The sequence below is a fragment of the Schistocerca americana genome, chromosome 7, assembly GCF_021461395.2.
Source record: "Schistocerca americana isolate TAMUIC-IGC-003095 chromosome 7, iqSchAmer2.1, whole genome shotgun sequence".
Lineage (NCBI taxonomy): Eukaryota > Metazoa > Arthropoda > Insecta > Orthoptera > Acrididae > Schistocerca > Schistocerca americana.
This window is the reverse complement of record NC_060125.1, coordinates 495,375,195-495,392,157: the sequence shown is the minus strand read 5'-3', so window position 1 is coordinate 495,392,157 and position 16,963 is coordinate 495,375,195.

The following is a 16,963-nucleotide window of genomic DNA, read 5'->3' as shown; positions in this document are numbered from 1 at the left end:
CAACCCAAACTACACAGTGGTTCGATGTGGATGCATCTCATCTTTCACAGCCTCTCGCGGATTTTCGTTGCGCCAAATTCTGCATTTCTGCTTTGTTCAACGGTTCAAATGGCTCTGAGCACTATGGGAATTAACTTCTGAGGTCATCGGTCCCCTAAAACTTAGAACTACTTAAACCTAGCTAACGTAAGGACAACACACACATCCATGCCAGAGGCAGGATTCGAAACTGCGACCGTAGGGCTAGCGCGGTTCCAGACTGTAGCACCTACAACCACTCTTCCACCTCGGACGGCTTCTGCTTAGTGAGGTATCCACTAGGATGGAAGTGCAGCTCATCTGGGAAAATTATTTGTTTTGTGAAGTACTCGCTCTCGTTTGTCTAGACAAGACTCATTGAGCCAATCGACCTCTCTTTCCGTGATGTGCAGGGTTCTACTCTTGTGAACGTCGAAACTTATACGCATGCATTTTCAGATCTCTTGAAATAATTTCATGGAGTGAAGTTGTTGAAAAATTCAATTGTTGAGCTCGGCGGCGAACCGACGTTTTTGTGCTTAAGGTCACATTGTTATGCACTACGAATAAAATGCCCTGGTCCTGTTTCCTTAACGTTAGAAGCAGAACCCTTGGTGTCAAACTTCCTGACCAAATTCCGAACTAACGGTACGGTTGTAGCAGCACGTCCGAGTCCCTCACGCAAGTCACGAACAGCTGGAGTGTGACTTTCACTGTTTTTGTAATAACTTTTCATATCTTAGATACCTTGCTCAGTTGTCATCTGTTCCATGACGAAAATAATCTATCAGCCTACAAATGAGATGAATCGCAGATAACAAACATGAAAATATCACTGCTGCCGGTCGTCATATGACAAAATGGCACAAAACTGAAATTCGTTCTTACTTCCCGGACACCCACTGTAATACGAATCAGTAGTATTTATCTCCTGTTCCTGAACACGTTCGCATTTCACGTAATTGACACTCTTCACTCTTGCAGAAAGCAACCACACAGATCAATGATCTTCAATGGTGTGATATACTCCGAAACATACGTATAAATGTAATGGAACTTAGCATTTCTTACACTCCACGTTGTTTCGCTAAGTTTTTTATTTTTTACTTTTTATTTTTTTCGTCGTGCAAACTTTACAGAGTCTTGATGGCTTTGATTCTGATGCTGTCGTGTTAATATGCTTAGGATAATAGGCCCAATGTCTCGCATACAGTCTTTCTGACCAATCTTTCGGTATTCATCTTTGCCCTTCATAATCCGGTTTCAGTAATGATTCTGCGAGTTAAATTCTTTACCCGTTATTTACGTTGTTGCACAAAAATAGAAATTGAAAACAATATCTGGCAGATAAATTTTTTTTTATATCCGTTCATATAGTAGTAGTAGTAGTAGTAGTAGTAGCTTTGTCCATCCACAGATCTCTGTTTACAAGGATATAGGACATGTCATAGTATTTACAAATTTAGATCAATGTAAAATAAACTAATTCGTACACACAAATATTCACAGACTGTTCACTAATACCTCACTTTCAGTTACTGCACACACTATACACACATTGTTTCGTAAGACTTCACTCACTACACACACACACACACACACACACACACACACACGCACTGGTAATCTCTGAACCATTTTCCGTACCGCAACTTCTCATTTGCTATCCTGAAAAACTAGTCAGCACCCCTCTATAAAGAGTGAGATGTTGATCTCAGAAAGAGGAAGAGGTATTAGTATTGTGCTATGCATAGCTCGGGGGTAAGTATTTCTAGAAAGGAAAAAAAGAAGGGAAAAAACATAGAGTGAAGGTGTTATATGAAATGTTGGATATTTTATAAGCATTATTATTATTATTATTATTATTTATTTCCTTGAATGCAGGCACTGTATAGGAATATTTCGTTCACGTGACTCTTAAGCTATCCCCCACAAGAAGAAATCATGAGGAAGCCAGGAAGCGCATCATTCAGAGCAGCATTAGGGAATCATCTAGGAAAATACTACCAACCTCCATACATCAGTTCCGCAGGGATGTCAAGTCTTGACTAACTACACCGTGCACTGAGACGTATAAGCAACAACGATTCTACCACTTCGCCATTTGCAAAGGAAATGGGATTTATCTCTAATACTTAATGCAGTGGGACATGTCGTCTAGTGTACACTTCTCAGTAGCTTGTAAGGTATAGATGAAAATGCAGCGAGAGTATTCTTTCTTCCCCTAAAGACACCGGCGAGACCTAGAGGTACGGACGTTATGATGTGTCAGAAGCCTTTGCCAGATTCCATTAGCCACGAATGAACTAATATCTGATCTTTGGTGAATCTAAGAGGATCACACAACGCTCCATATCAATCCAGAAGTATTGGTTGAAGTTAATTGGAACTTCAAGCTTCTCAATTTTTATCAAGTGTTCCTCAAGCTATTCTGACACGATTCTGCAGATATCGGGTTACTGTCTTGCTGAATATATAGGTTATTTGTGAGCTGGTGTAGTCTGTTAAGCGAATACATATGATCGAATAATAAAGGCCTTTTATCATATGGGATCCGTTGTCCACTATTTTTTGATGCATCCGGGACCTGCCATCGAAGTGTGTTAACCGCGCACTTTTCCAACTTCATTCAAACTTGTTGAAAAACAGTCAGCAACATGGATCACATAAAATACTCCTTTATTTAAGACAACCAGCTTCAACAGACTTTGGAGCCATCTTAAGGTCTTAAAGATCTCATTTTTGTACAACGTGTTCATTTTTCGTTGAAGCCTCACGCCAGATTGTCAAGTGGATAAAAGTCAGCACATTATAAAATGTTTGTCGTAACTAAAATATTTAAAAACATAAACCACTTTATGCAGTATTTTAGTTATATATATATATATATATATATATATATATATATATATATATATATATATATATATATATATATATATAAAATTATTTTTTATATTTTATTACATAATGTTATTCATTTTAGCTATATTTTAGTTACTAAAATCTTTTATAATGTGTTGATTTGTATTCATTTGAAAACTTGGCGTAAGGTTTCAACGAAAAATGAACACGTTTTACAACAAAAAGATTTTTAAAACCTGAAGATGACAGAAAAGTCTGTCGAAACTGGTTGTCTTTAATACAGAATCATTTTATGCGATCTGGGTTGTTGAACTTTCTGGCAATAAAATTATATCGCGCCTTAAGTACTCTGGAAATGAGAAAATTCACTCATTCAAACTTATCACGACCAACAGCAGTAGTCTTGCAAGAATGCAACTCTGTGCGACCTTCGATGTGTGGGGTAAGCACGTGTACCAGTTTACTTTGCTGTTTAGTGTGTTTTGTAAAAGCTTGCAAAAAGTTTTCATATACCACATGCTCAGGGCCTGACATGGGAAACACCTTCGTACACAGCCGATAGTCACTCACAACGTGGCCAGGAAAGAAGTATGTTTGTCGTTACCTCGTATATGATGTGCTGTGATATGTCTGTTGAATTGTGCTGTGTACTGTGTCCAGTCTTCCCTCGTCTCGTGAAACTAATGAAATGGTAGGGCATACGCAAGTTGTTCAGGTATTGGCGCTGACGTTGGGTCTTGCGTCTTCTATGAAGCCGCTTGCACGATCCAGCAAACATTCTTGCGACAAGACAAAAGGAACATTCTTTGCCCTCAAGCAATCCTGGGGAATAATATAGCATACTGCAATCCTGAAGAAAACCAATTAACAATCAGAAAAAAATATATGTAGCATTACTTACGGGACGACCTTCGTACCATCGTTGAAAAATGAAAGAGAGAACTAACCACTGAGAGGGCGATTAGCTTATCTTTTCTTTAGGTCATAAGGTTTGGATAATTCAGTGCATGACTACTTCGATATCATCTAGCAATTTGGCTTCCTTATGTGCTAGTGCTGCTGTCATGTGTTTATCATGTGACTCTTAATCTCAAGAAAGCGAAATACAAATCGAGAGTCTTCCGTGAAACAAGACCATTCGCCATCAATCCGTACTTCAGTTTTGATGCTGTCTGCTAAATTAGCTATATATGTATCATAGGCGGGCGAAGACTTCCAGCATAGCTAGTCGCCCTCATTCTGCAAACGGAGGAGCGGACTGAGGTTCAGGGCACTCTCTTGTCCTGGGGGTAGGAAACTGCCCCTAAAGGCCCAAGAATTAACAAAGATCAACGGCATGAGGGTACAGAAGGCAATGGAAACCACTGCATTAAAGACACGTAACGTCTATACACAGGACATGTGGTCTATAACTGAAGAAGTGTCATGATGATCTCTCCTTTATCGACAGATTTCCGAATAGTCACCCATTCAGATCTCCGGGAGGAAGCTGCCAAGGCGGAGGCTACCATGAGAAAAGGCCTGAATAATCAACTAAAGGATATCGTTCTACGAGTCGGGGTGTGGAAAGTCAGAAGCTTGAGCGTGGTAGGAAAACTAGAAAGTCAGAAAACGTAAATGCAAAGGCTCAATCTAGATGTAGTAGGGGTCAGTGAGGTGAAGTGGAAAGAAGACAAGGATTTCTGGACACATGAGTACAGGATAATATCAATAGCAGTAGAAAATGGTGTAACGGGAGTAGAATACTTAAGAAGGTAGGACAGAGAGTGTGTTACTGTGAACAGTTCAGTGAAAGGGTTACTCTTATCAGAATCTACAGCAAACCAACACCGACAACGAAAGTTCAGATATACATGTGGTGTCGCAAGATGAAGATGAAGAGATAGAGGAAGTGTAAGAGCATAATGAAAGGGTAATACAGTATGTACAGGGAGTTGAAAATCTAATAGTCATGGCGGACAGGAATACAGCTGAAGGGGAAGGAGTAGAAGAAAAGGTTACAGGAGAATATGGGCTTAGGACAACGAATGAGAGAGAAGAAAGATTAATTTAGTTCTGTAATAAACTTCAGTTAGTAATAGCGAATGCTCTTTTCGGGAATCACAAGAAGAGGAGGTATACCTGGAAAAGGCTAGGTTATACGTAAGATTTCAGTTAAATTACATCACGGTCACACAGAGATACCGAAATCAGATACTGGATTGTAAGGCCTACCCAGGAGTAGATATAGGCTCAGATCACAACATAGTAGTGATGAAGAGTAGACTGAAGTTTAAGACATTAGTCAGGGAGAATCAATACGCAAAGAAGTGGGATACGGAAGTACTAAGGAATGACGACATTCGCTTGAAGTTCTCTAAAACTATAGATACAGCAACAAGGAATAGCTTTGTAGGTAGTACAGTTGAAAAGAAATGGACATCCCTAAAAGGGCAATAACTGAAATAAATAGAAAGCGCAGGGAAGGTAAGATGAAATGGCTGCAGGAAAAATTTGATGACATCGAAAAAGAAATGATAGTCGGTAGGACTTATTCACAGGAAAGTGAAAACAACCCTCGGTGACATTAAAAGCAGAGGTGATAACATTAAGAGTGCAACGGGAATTCCACTGTTAAATGCAGAGGAGAGAGCGAATAGGTGGAAAGAATACTTTGAAAGTCTCTATGAGGGGGAAGATTTGTCTGATGTGGTTGAAGAAGAAGTGTCGATTTAGAGGAGTTGGGGGCCCGTTATTAGAATCAGATTTTAAAAGAGTTTTGGAGGAATTAAGACCAAATAATTCAGAGAGGATAGAAAACATTCCATCAGAATTTCTAAAATCGTTGGGGGAAGTGGCAACGAAAAGATAATTCACTTTGGTGTGTAGTATGTATGAGTCTGGCGACATACCATCTGACCTTCGTAAAAACATCATCCACACAATTCCGAAGACGGCAAGAGCTGACAAGTGCGACAATTATCGTTCAATCAGCTTAACATCTCATGCATCAGAGTTACTGACAAAAATAACATGCAGAAGAATGAAGAAGAAAATTGAGGATGCGCTAGATGATGATGAGTTTGGCTTTAGGAAAGGTAAAGGCACGAGAGAGGCAATTCTGACGTTGCGGTTAGTAATGGAAGCAAGACTAAAGGAAAATCAAGACACGTTCATAGGATTTGTCGACTTGGAAAACGAGTTGGACAATGTATAATCGTGCAATTCTGAGAAAAATAGGGGTACGCTACAGGGAGAGACGTGTCATATACAATATGTACAACAGCCAAGTGGGAATAATAAGAGTGGACGACCAAGAACGAAGTGCTCGTATTAAAAACGATGTAAGACAAGGATGTAGTGTTTTGCCCCTGCTGTTCAATCTGTACATTAAGGAAGCAATGATGGAAATAGAAGGCAGGTTCAGGAGTGACATTAAAATTCATTATGAAAAGATATCAACGATACGATTCGCTGTTGACATTGCTATCCTGAGTGAAAGTGAAGTAGAATTACATGAGCTGCTGATGGAGTTAACAGTCTAATGAGTACAGAGTATGATTGAGAGTAAATCGAATAAAGACGAAGGTAATGAGAAGTAGTAGAAATGAGAACAGTGAGAAACTTAATACGAGGATCGATGGTCACGAAGTAGATGAAGTTAAGGAATTCTGAAACCTAGGTAGTAAAATAACGAGTGACGGACGGAGCAGACTAGCAATGGCAAAAAGGGCATTCTTGGCCAAGAAAAGTCTACTAACATCAAATATCAGTTGAATTTGAGGAAGAAATTTCTGAGAATGTGCGTCTGGAGTACAGCATTGTTTGGTAGTGAAACATGGACAGTGGGAAAACTGGAACAGAAGAGAATCGAATCATTTGATATGTGGTGCTACAAACGAATGGTGAAAATATGGTGGACTGATAAGGTAATGAATGAGGAGGTTGTGTGCAGAATCGGAGAGGAAAGGGATATGTGGGAAACACTGATAAGGGGAAGAGACAGGATGATAGGACATCTGTTAAGATATGAGGGAATGACTTCGATGGCACTAGAGCGAGCTGGAGAAGGAAAAAACTGAAGAGGAATACAAAAATAGGAATACATCTCGAAAATATAGAGGACGTAGGTTGCAAGTGCTGCTATGAGTTGAAGAGGTTAGCACAGGTGAGGAGTCGTGTCGGGCAGCATCAAACCAATCAGAGGAGTGATGACCCAAAATAAAAAGAATCACAGAGGTCGTTATATAGGGGAACCTTTGAGACAAGGCACTGCGTCAAAATTCACTCCTCACTTAAGTTTTGATACCGTGGTGAAACCTGTCTACCCCCCTTAAGTTTCACTTCAGTAATGAAGCACTGTACCAGAAGCCATCGGTGTGACCTCAAATAAAAGGCACCCCGCATTCGGTTGTCACGACTACCATCATTTCAGTATCCTACTTTATCTTACTGATTGGTTGTCCATTTCTTCTTGTCATCTGGTGCCACTGTGAAGATATCTGAAATATGTTCAGTATGTGCGCCGTTGACAGCATGTGGGCAAGCACTATTGGTCCATCACGAAGATCGATACGTGGCAGGTATCGCTGAATCGTTGTAGTCAATACGACGCTATCTGTTCCCTCTTTTGCCTGAACGAATATATATTGCAATCAGCCACATTTGATAGCTTCCAAACTGCATTATAGATGATTCCTTTTCCGAAGTCGTATATCTGCAGTTTGTTTAATGCGCGCTCGTAAGAATGTCATTAATACATGCATGTTACTCATACAACACAGACACATGTGAGCAGACGACCAATCGGTTTATTATCCACCAATGTCAGGTTTCACGGGCGTGAGGAGCAAACATCTCCTATAAACAATATTCCACAGCTCATAAGAACCATATAAATAGCCAATTACAACCTAAACGCATCACCATGGGCTACCTAGTTATGTAATTTTTGTACCTGGAGTAGAAATACAATGAGATTTGACTGTAAAGTCTGTAGACTGCTACATTAAACTATGAGCACAACCAGAATACGTACAACGGTGATACAGTGTCCTAGCGACGCAGACGAACGCAAGTATCTCTATCCAAAGGCAAAAGAGTAATCAAAAACGGCAACATGTAGAAAAAAAAATTTCTCTAAACTAAAGAAAAATAGTTTTGTTCGTATGACAGTGCGTTAGAAGAACATCGTTACCTGAACTGCAATAATCAAACTTTTCACATGGTTTTATAAATTTATTTACCTATTCCAACTGTGAACGTTATTCGTGCAAGCGTCGTGTGACATAGTTGTGTTGAAGACTTGAGCTGGATCACCCATCGCCAAGGATTTTCATGGGAATTGTATGTCATCCAACCATTAGTCTACTGAGGTCGTGAGAGTGCGGATCCAATGGCCAAGATACAAATATATCTGATCGTGAATGCAAACGCTGTATGAGTTAATATGACCACATTCACTTCTCATATCTGTGTCACAGTGACGCCCGAAGTGAAAGAAACGACTGACGAGTGTGACGCCTCAGCGAGCACATAGAAGTGCCACAACACGGTTTTGCATGGACTCGAGTAGTGTCCGAAGTAGTGCTGGAGGGAACTGACACCATGAATCTTGCAGGGCTTTCCATAAAAGCTTAAGAGTGGAGATCTCTTCTGAACAAAACGTTGCAAGGCATCCCAGGCATGTTCAACAGTATTCATGTCAGGGGAGTTTAGTGGTCAGCGGAAGTCTTTAAACTCTGTTCCTGCAGCCACTACAGACATGTGGGATGTCGCATTGTCCTACCTGAATTTTCGGAATGCACAATTGACATGAATGGATGCAGGTGATCTGACAAAATGCTTAGAAACGCATCACCTTCCTGCACTTTCCTCCAGAGAATTCCCTCATATGGAAATGGCAGCCATGCACTTGAACCTAAGGGATTGCAACTTTTAGCGCAGAAATCGCAGCTGATTCGGAATCAATAGACATATCAGAGGTCCCACATCACTCCAACCGACGTCCAATAACACTACAGAGCCACCAACAGCTTGAACTGTCGCCTGCTGACATGCAGGGTCCATGGATTCATGAGGTTGTCTCCATACCTCTACACGTCCATCCCCTCTACACAATTTGGTTCAAATGGCTCTGAGCACTATGGGACTTCACTTCTGAGGTCATCAGTCCCCTAGAACTTAGAACTACTTAAACCTAACCAACCTAAGGACATCACACGCAACCATGCCCAAGGCAGGATTCGAACCTGCGACCGTAGCGGTCGCACGGTTCCAGACTGTAGCGCCTAGAACCGCTCGGCCACCCCGGCCGGCTACACAATTTGAAAGGAGGATCTTCCGACCAGGCAACATGTTTATAGTCATCAAAAGTCCAATGTCAGTGTTGACGGGCCCAGGCGAGGCGTAAATCTTTATGTTGTGCAGTCATCAAGGGTACACGAGGGCGGGGGGGTCTTCGGCTCCGGAAACCAATAGCGGTGTTCTTTCGTTGAATGGTTCGCACTCTGGCACTTGTTGAAGGTCCAGGACTGAAATCTGCAGCAGTTTGACGAAGGACTGCGCTTCTGTCATGTTGAACGATTCTCTTCAGTCGTCGTTAGTCCCGGGGGAATTTGCAGCCTTACTTCTTCGTTTTCTCTGCATTCGCAAGTAAGTCCCAATTCCTGCACTTTCCCCCAGAGAATTTCCTCATATGGAAATGGCAGCCATGCACTTGAACCTAAGGGATTGCAACTCTTAGCGTAGAAATCGCAGCTGATTCGGAATCAATAGTCACATTATTAGGTTTGCATTCTGGTACATTATCCACAACATTGCGGAAAAGACGGATATATATTTCTTTTCTTTTGCTTGGTAAGAATGCAAGAACCACCGTATACATGTTTGTTTCGTACTTTGAAATTCCAAAGTCTACATGAAAAGTACATATTCCTGAAAATTTCTTGCTACAGCATTTAAAGGTCCCATCCATAAAAAAGTCTTCTTTAGTCATAAGAGCCTCTGTTCCTACTTTTCCGCTAAAAACTATGATCCTATCTCCAAAGCTGTCATCACTTAAGAGAAAACTGCTGCCTTAGTAACTCTGCTTGAAGATCAACTTCTTGTCGTGTTTCTAGCTCTTTCTTATTGCCCGGTGATCTGGCCAACTGCATGTATAATATCCTCTTCATTGCTTGCTGTTCTGGCAATTCGGTAACGAAATCATATCCTCGACTGTGCAAGTCGCCTAACTCTTCGGTATATCTTTTAGAAATCGAAGTCTCTTCCTCTAGTGATCTCTTCTTCGCCTGATTGCCGTAAGTTGATGTTCGTTTGAACTAAGCACGATGCAGTCTTTGGTCTTAAGCATTCCTCAGCAATATGTTGTTTTATGTTTCGAACAGCACCATAACACAGTCCCATCTGCTTTGGTTCTCTTTACGATGTACGAGTAACCATCATAGTGGGTACATGGTTTACCGTGGGTGGTAGTTGACTGTTCCACATCGAACGTGTAAGCACACAGAGACACAAGACGAACGAGACGAACATTCCGAAAATTAGACTCACGCTGAAAGTAACTCTCCAAGCGGTCAGTAACTTGAGTGGACGAGGTCTTCCAGAGAGCGGGTAGACCATGCCGCACGGGGATCGTTTCCGGCGGGTGACATATTATGTGGGAGGAGGTAGGCTCTGCCCTTGAGCAGGTAGGTTCCAGCAAAACTGAGTGCGAAATTGCCAGGTTTCTGACTGGGTACGATTTTCACTGTGTGCGAATTTTACACATCCCTTTCTGATAACTTGGTTAAGGGGAATACGGATCATGTCGTGTGCCCAAGACTAGTGGCTGTGCTACCTGATCTAGGTATGCCTCTGAACTTTGCTGTGTGACCAGAGGACGTTTCGACACAAGACGACATGCGTCAACAGGTGTGGGCGGGATGTATGCCGGTTCTCGGTTTGCTATAAAGGAATGGCAGCTGGTGGTCAGTATTCATTGAGGACATGTGAGTGTTCCACGTTCGTCTAAGATTGCTGGAAGGCTGTGACCAAGCCCGATGAATGTTATCGGCGTCACCACGCAGCCTGGGGACTGTCATCTGCCCGACTGCAGAAAGGAATGAGCCACCCGTCAGATTCGGTAGGTTAGCGCGGCTCATTGCCAATTGGAGGGGCCGAGGTTCGACTGCCGGTCGGGTTGGAGGTTTTACTCCACTTGAGTTGCGGGTGTTGTGTTATACTCTCGCTCGTATCGTGAAAAGTGACATCCATTACATCCCGAAAGCCAATAAATAGTAAGAGAATGGAAGCAAGTCCAGTTCAAACAGTATCTATGTTCAGTGATGCCAATCCTGTTTATAAGTAGGTGTTGCAGAATTAGCCAGTATCTGACAGATCGTACGACAACGACTTCACTGTGACATACATCAAATAATTTTGCAGTACGTTTCGTAAAAGGTACCTGTTACGGTAAGGCATGTACCAGCTGGCTTACTTAAGTCCGTATCACTTGTCATATGCTGCCTGGTAAAAGTAGCTGCATGAGTGACTTTATCTGCATTACCAGTATTTACCTCTCTGCCCCTCGGACCTAGTCGATATTGTTTGTATTGTTTGTTTGTTTGATCGCCTTGCTGCTGTTATGTGAGTCTTTGTCGCCGCGATGTTGGGTAACTAACTTCAAATTTTCAGTTTTCCAAATTGTAGAGGACTATATGAAAAGTTTTGTCTCTTTACATCTTTAAGTAAGGAAACGTTGCTTAGAGGCAACCTCTCATATACGATTTGTCTACAGTTTGCTTGGTAATTTTACTGTAAAAATTACTATATAGTTACCAATGTTTTCCTAGTATCTTAGGCAAATTTCAGGTAAACCTTAAGGCCTTTCATCGACTGTGAAACTTGAAAGCGTGGCCACCTGCGCTTCCTTTTAAAATAATGTTAAAGTTCCTTGTAAGGAACAATTTTAGGTTTCTGTTCCAGCTATAATTTTAGTTTCAGTATTTACGTTCTCAGTCTTTAACTGTTTTTGCTGCCTTTGATTTAAAAGTCATTTGTACTGTAAATGTTGAAGAAACTTGTCATTTGGTCTTAATCCGTTTTTTTTTCTAATTTGCTATGCTGTGATCACTACTTGTACTGCAAACCCTATGAATTTTTAAATCTCCGTTTCTTGCCATGCTATTGTTCTTTATGCTTCTAACTGTAAAGACGTTGGATGTTTTTAATAAACTCTTGTGAAATTACACTTTGTTTTGTGTCTCTAGTGCTTCTCCACTCCCATAACCCAATCCTTACCGCTTCACTTCTTTCATCCATATCACCAAGAAGTTGCTTTTGTCTGCTTTTGTTGTATGGCTTTGAATTGTTTTAAATTTTTCTGTACGCCATGGAATTAATTCGTTCCAATGGAATGGTTTTAGAGGTAAAAATGAATTTGTGTATTTTACTTATTGGTGTTATTTCTGTATTTTGTAATTCCCTTTTCAGTTTTCCGTTAAACTAGGTGTATTCGTTCTTCCTCCTTCCTTTATTATGTGTTTGGATTGTGTTAAAATGTCCTTTGTTGTTTCTGTGTGATGTGTCTGAGATAACATTGCGTTTTGCTCCTTTATAAATAGTTTTTTCTTGTCTGATGTTATTTGCATCAGTTAAGTTGATGAAACTGTCATGAGAGTTATATATTTGGCTGTGATGTTTGTCTTCAGTGGATATTCTTCAATTGATATTCTGCAGTGTTTTTTGCATCGCTTTTCTTGTTATACTTCTATGTGTTTTTTGCATCGCTTTTCTTGTTATCATCATCATCATCATCAGCCAATTCAATCATTAGATGATGTGGCCTCTTCGAGTCGTGGATTCAGGTAGGCTTTCAGAAGTCTTCTCCAAGTGGGACGGTCTTGGGCAGTTCTCTGCCAGGTGTTACCAGCGATCTTCTTGATGTCTTTGTCCCATCTGTCTGGTGGTCTTCCTCTAGGCCTCCGGTGCTCTCTCGGACTCCACTCCAGTACTAACTTCGTCCATCTGTTGTCTTTTCTTCTTGCGACGTGGCCAGCCCACTGCCATTTCAAGGAACCAACTCTCTCTAAGATGTCATTAACCTTCGTCACAGACCGGATGTCATCTGCCCTTTTCCTGTCCTTTCTTGTATAGCCCAGCATTGATCTCTCCATGGCTCTCTGTGCTGTCCCAAGTTTCCCTTTTGTGAATGAGTTCAGTGTCCATGTCTCGCATCCGTACGTCCTCACAGGAAGAATGCATTCATCAAATACTGCTTTCTTCAGATTTACTGGCATTTTTGATCTGAATACTTTTGAATTCTTCCCAAATGCTTGCCAGCCAAGCTTGATGCGTCGATAGATTTCTGGTCTTATGTCTCCCTTCATATTTATAATCTGGCCAAGGTAGACATATTCACTGACCTCTTCTAGTAGACTGTCCTTGACTTTCACATCTCCAGCTGGGATCCATTTGTTGGATATTACTTTTGTTTTGGAAAGGTTCATGTTCAAGCCAACCAGCTGACATTCCGATGCAAGATGTGTAACTAAGTTTTGGAGCTCTGCGAAGTCTGTGGCCAGTAAGGCAATATCATCAGCAAATCTCAAGTTGGTAAGCCTTCTTCCATTAATTCTAATTCCCTTACCTTCCCAGCTCAGCTTTGACATAGCCATTTCCAATACAGCAGAGAACAGTTTTGGGGAGATGGGATCGCCTTGCTTGACACCCCTCATGATGCGGAATTCTTGAGTTGATTCGCCGATGTTAACATAAGCTGAAGAATTCTCGTAGATTTTCCTGAGCACTTCAATGTATGCTGCTCCCACTCCTTGCTCACTCAAAGCGTGGAGGACAGCTACATGGCTAACGGAGTCAAATGCCTTTTCAAAGTCAACAAAGGCAATGCAGAGAGGCAGTTGGTATTCATTCGCTCTGCTTATCACTTCACTAACGGTCTGAATGTGGTCAATAGTGCTAAAATTGCTTCGGAATCCAGCTTGTTCTATAGGTTGGGCTGAGTCTAGGGTGGAACTAATTCGGTTTAACAAGATCTTTGTAAAAATTTTGTCCAAAATTGAGAGCAAGCTGATAGGACAGTAGTTTTTAATATTGTGAATACTTCCTTTCTTGTGTATCAAAATAATCTTAGCCTTGTTCCACGATAGTGGGATTGAAGCATAGTGCAGGCAGGAATAAATACTTTTGCCAAGTGATTTATTGTTACCTCTCCTGCCAGTTTGAGGATGTCAACGCTGAGCTCATCATCACCTGGCACTGTTCCCTTCCTCATGCTATCTAGAGCACACTTGACTTCCGATGGGAGTATATCTGGAACACTAGATATATCATTTAAATTAGATACACTCAAATTTTCCCCTGGATTGCTATACAAATTGCTATAAAAGTCTCTGATGAACTTCAAAACCGCCTCCTTTTCAGTGATTCGACTGTCATTTCCATCGAGTGCGATAATCTGCTTTTTACCTATTGTGAGTTTGCGTTTGGCTGACTTTAAACTTGTCTTGTTCTCCAAGCTTGCTCGTAAGGTGTCTTCAGTGAATTTCTGTATGTCAGTTTTCATTTCTCTTCGCACTGCCTTACATAGTTCGGAATACGCCACCACGCCACGATCGGTTTGGATTTTCATTTCTCTCCTCTGTTGTAAAAGGGTTTCAGTTTTGGCACTGAATTTCTTTGGTTGTTTATTTTTTTGGCATAGGCCACCGACTTCTTGTGCACTTGAAACAATCATTTCCGCCAAATCACAATCTTTAGTTACGTGCAACTTGCTTTGGAGGACTTCTTGGAATTTCGAGGAATGTTCTTCCAGGTTTTTGAGGTTGATTACCCTTCTCTTCCCTTTCATAAGTTTACTCCTTTCATTTCTTACATTGAGTTCGACCCTTGCTCTCACAAGACGGTGATCACTGCCAGTGTTGAACTGATTTAGCACTGATACGTCTTTTACAATCTGCGGAATATTTGACAGAATAAAGTCTATCTCATTTTTGACACTGAAATTTGGGCTCCTCCAAGTCCATTTTCGGTCAGGGTGCTTCTTAAAGAACGTATTCATGATGGACATACTGGTGTACACAGCGAACTGGACTAATCTCTCACCTCTATCGTTTCGGTCATCAATCCCATAGTTGCCCACCACTGTGTCGCCTTGTTTCTTGGTGCCAACTTTTGCATTGAAATCTCCAATGACTATCTGGAAGTGACAATCGCTACCTTTTTTACAGGTGTTATTCAGACTTTCGTAAAAGTATTCAATTTCTTCGTCAGGGTGACTTGAGGTGGGAGCGTACACCTGAACAATCTGTATTTTATACCTATTCGACACCTTCAGGACCATTCGAGCTGTCCTGTTGGAAGTTCCTTCTAAGACAGATACTCTATCAGCAATATTCTTGTTGATTAAGAACCCAACTCCATTGAGTTTTCCTTCTGGATCGCCACAAAATTAAAACAAGTTGCCAGAGCGCAAACGGAGACAGTCTTCCCCTTTTCGGCGAACTTCGCTTAAACCAACAACACTCCAGTTGATTTTTGTAAGCTCTTTCTCGATCTCTTCTAGTCTGTCGTTGCCTATTAGAGAGCGACAGTTATATGTACAGACGTGAAGAGTCTGTATCTTCTTCTCAGCACCACTTGGTGTTTGGGACATCAAAGTTGCTCCCACCCGGAGATCCGACTGTGGGGCTATTACTCCGGAAAATTTAACATCAATGTCACACAACATAACTCGAAGGTGAGAACCATAATCGCCACGCTTGCTTCAGAACGGATTGGCGATATAATTTCCAGGCCGCCCCTGACATGGGGTACAGACACCTTTGGTAGGCCGCTCCACTAGAGTACAGACGCCACCACACTGCTAGTTTCGGTCCACCCCGGTTATTTCATTTTCCCGGTGCCACCCATATCTGGGAGGCTTTCCCCTATCCGCCACCTGGGGAGGCGCCCGATGGGGGACTAGCAACCCCACACGGGTTTATATGACAGAACAAAATGGTTTGGGGGTCTTTCTATATCATGACTGGGGTAAATTCACTTAGGTTATTGTGATCATCTACCAAGCTCTCCATTTCAAAATTCTGATTGAGCATAATTTACTGATTCTTCTACATCTTCACAATAAATGAGTATGGGACACTCTTCAAAGATGGCACTGTCCATGTTCAAAGGATTGCACCCAACTCTGGTTCTCCGGTTTCTAATAACATCGAAAATGTAAGTGGCAATTTGGAACAGCTGGTGAATTTTAGCTATTAGGTTTCCCAAAATAAGATCCGTGTAAGGGATCTAATTAATGACCGGTTTCAGCTGGATGTGGCTTAGCTACAGAAAGTTGAGGATGCGCCAAATTGACGCCATTTCTCAGACTAGATGTTATGTTATTCCTTACTGGCGCCATGTCTTGGACGTGCTTACAGGGAGAGAACAAAAATATGGAAAAACCAAAAACGCAACATACGACCATGTAAAATGCGGTGTCGAAAAGCGTTAGCATTCCAAACAGCTTCAAGTCGTATCATGTCTTGTAATATTGTCAAGGAAACCTCACACCGTTCATCCTGTAAAATAGTGGCATGTTCAGGTGATGGGGATGGAGTTGGAGAACGTTAATGCACCCTTCACTCCAAAGTCAGCCACAAAAGCTCTATAACATTGAGATCAGGTGACTCTGGTGTCACGGCAGACGCGAGAATTCAACAAGTGCTCACAAAACCGTCCTAGACGATGCGAGTAGTGCGAAAATCACCCCTGTATCCATGAAACATAGCGAACACAATTGGGGAACAAACATTGTACCGTGGAAAGGACCTTATCAGCCAAAATTCTCTCGTAATCCTTGGCAGTAATGGAATTATGGAACGACTATATAGCTGCAGCAACCAGCACCACATTCACTCTTTGTAAGCACTTTCCACCAGAAGTTGTAAACAGTGTAAATCAAGACTCATCCATCAAATAACTTCGTTCCATTGTTCCATAGTTCAAGTTTCATGGATTCCACAACCCATTTTCCTGTTACGGGGATTTGCATCGCTAACAGGCTATGGAAACATTGCTTGTGCCGGAATCCCGTACTTTTGGAGCTCAATACTGG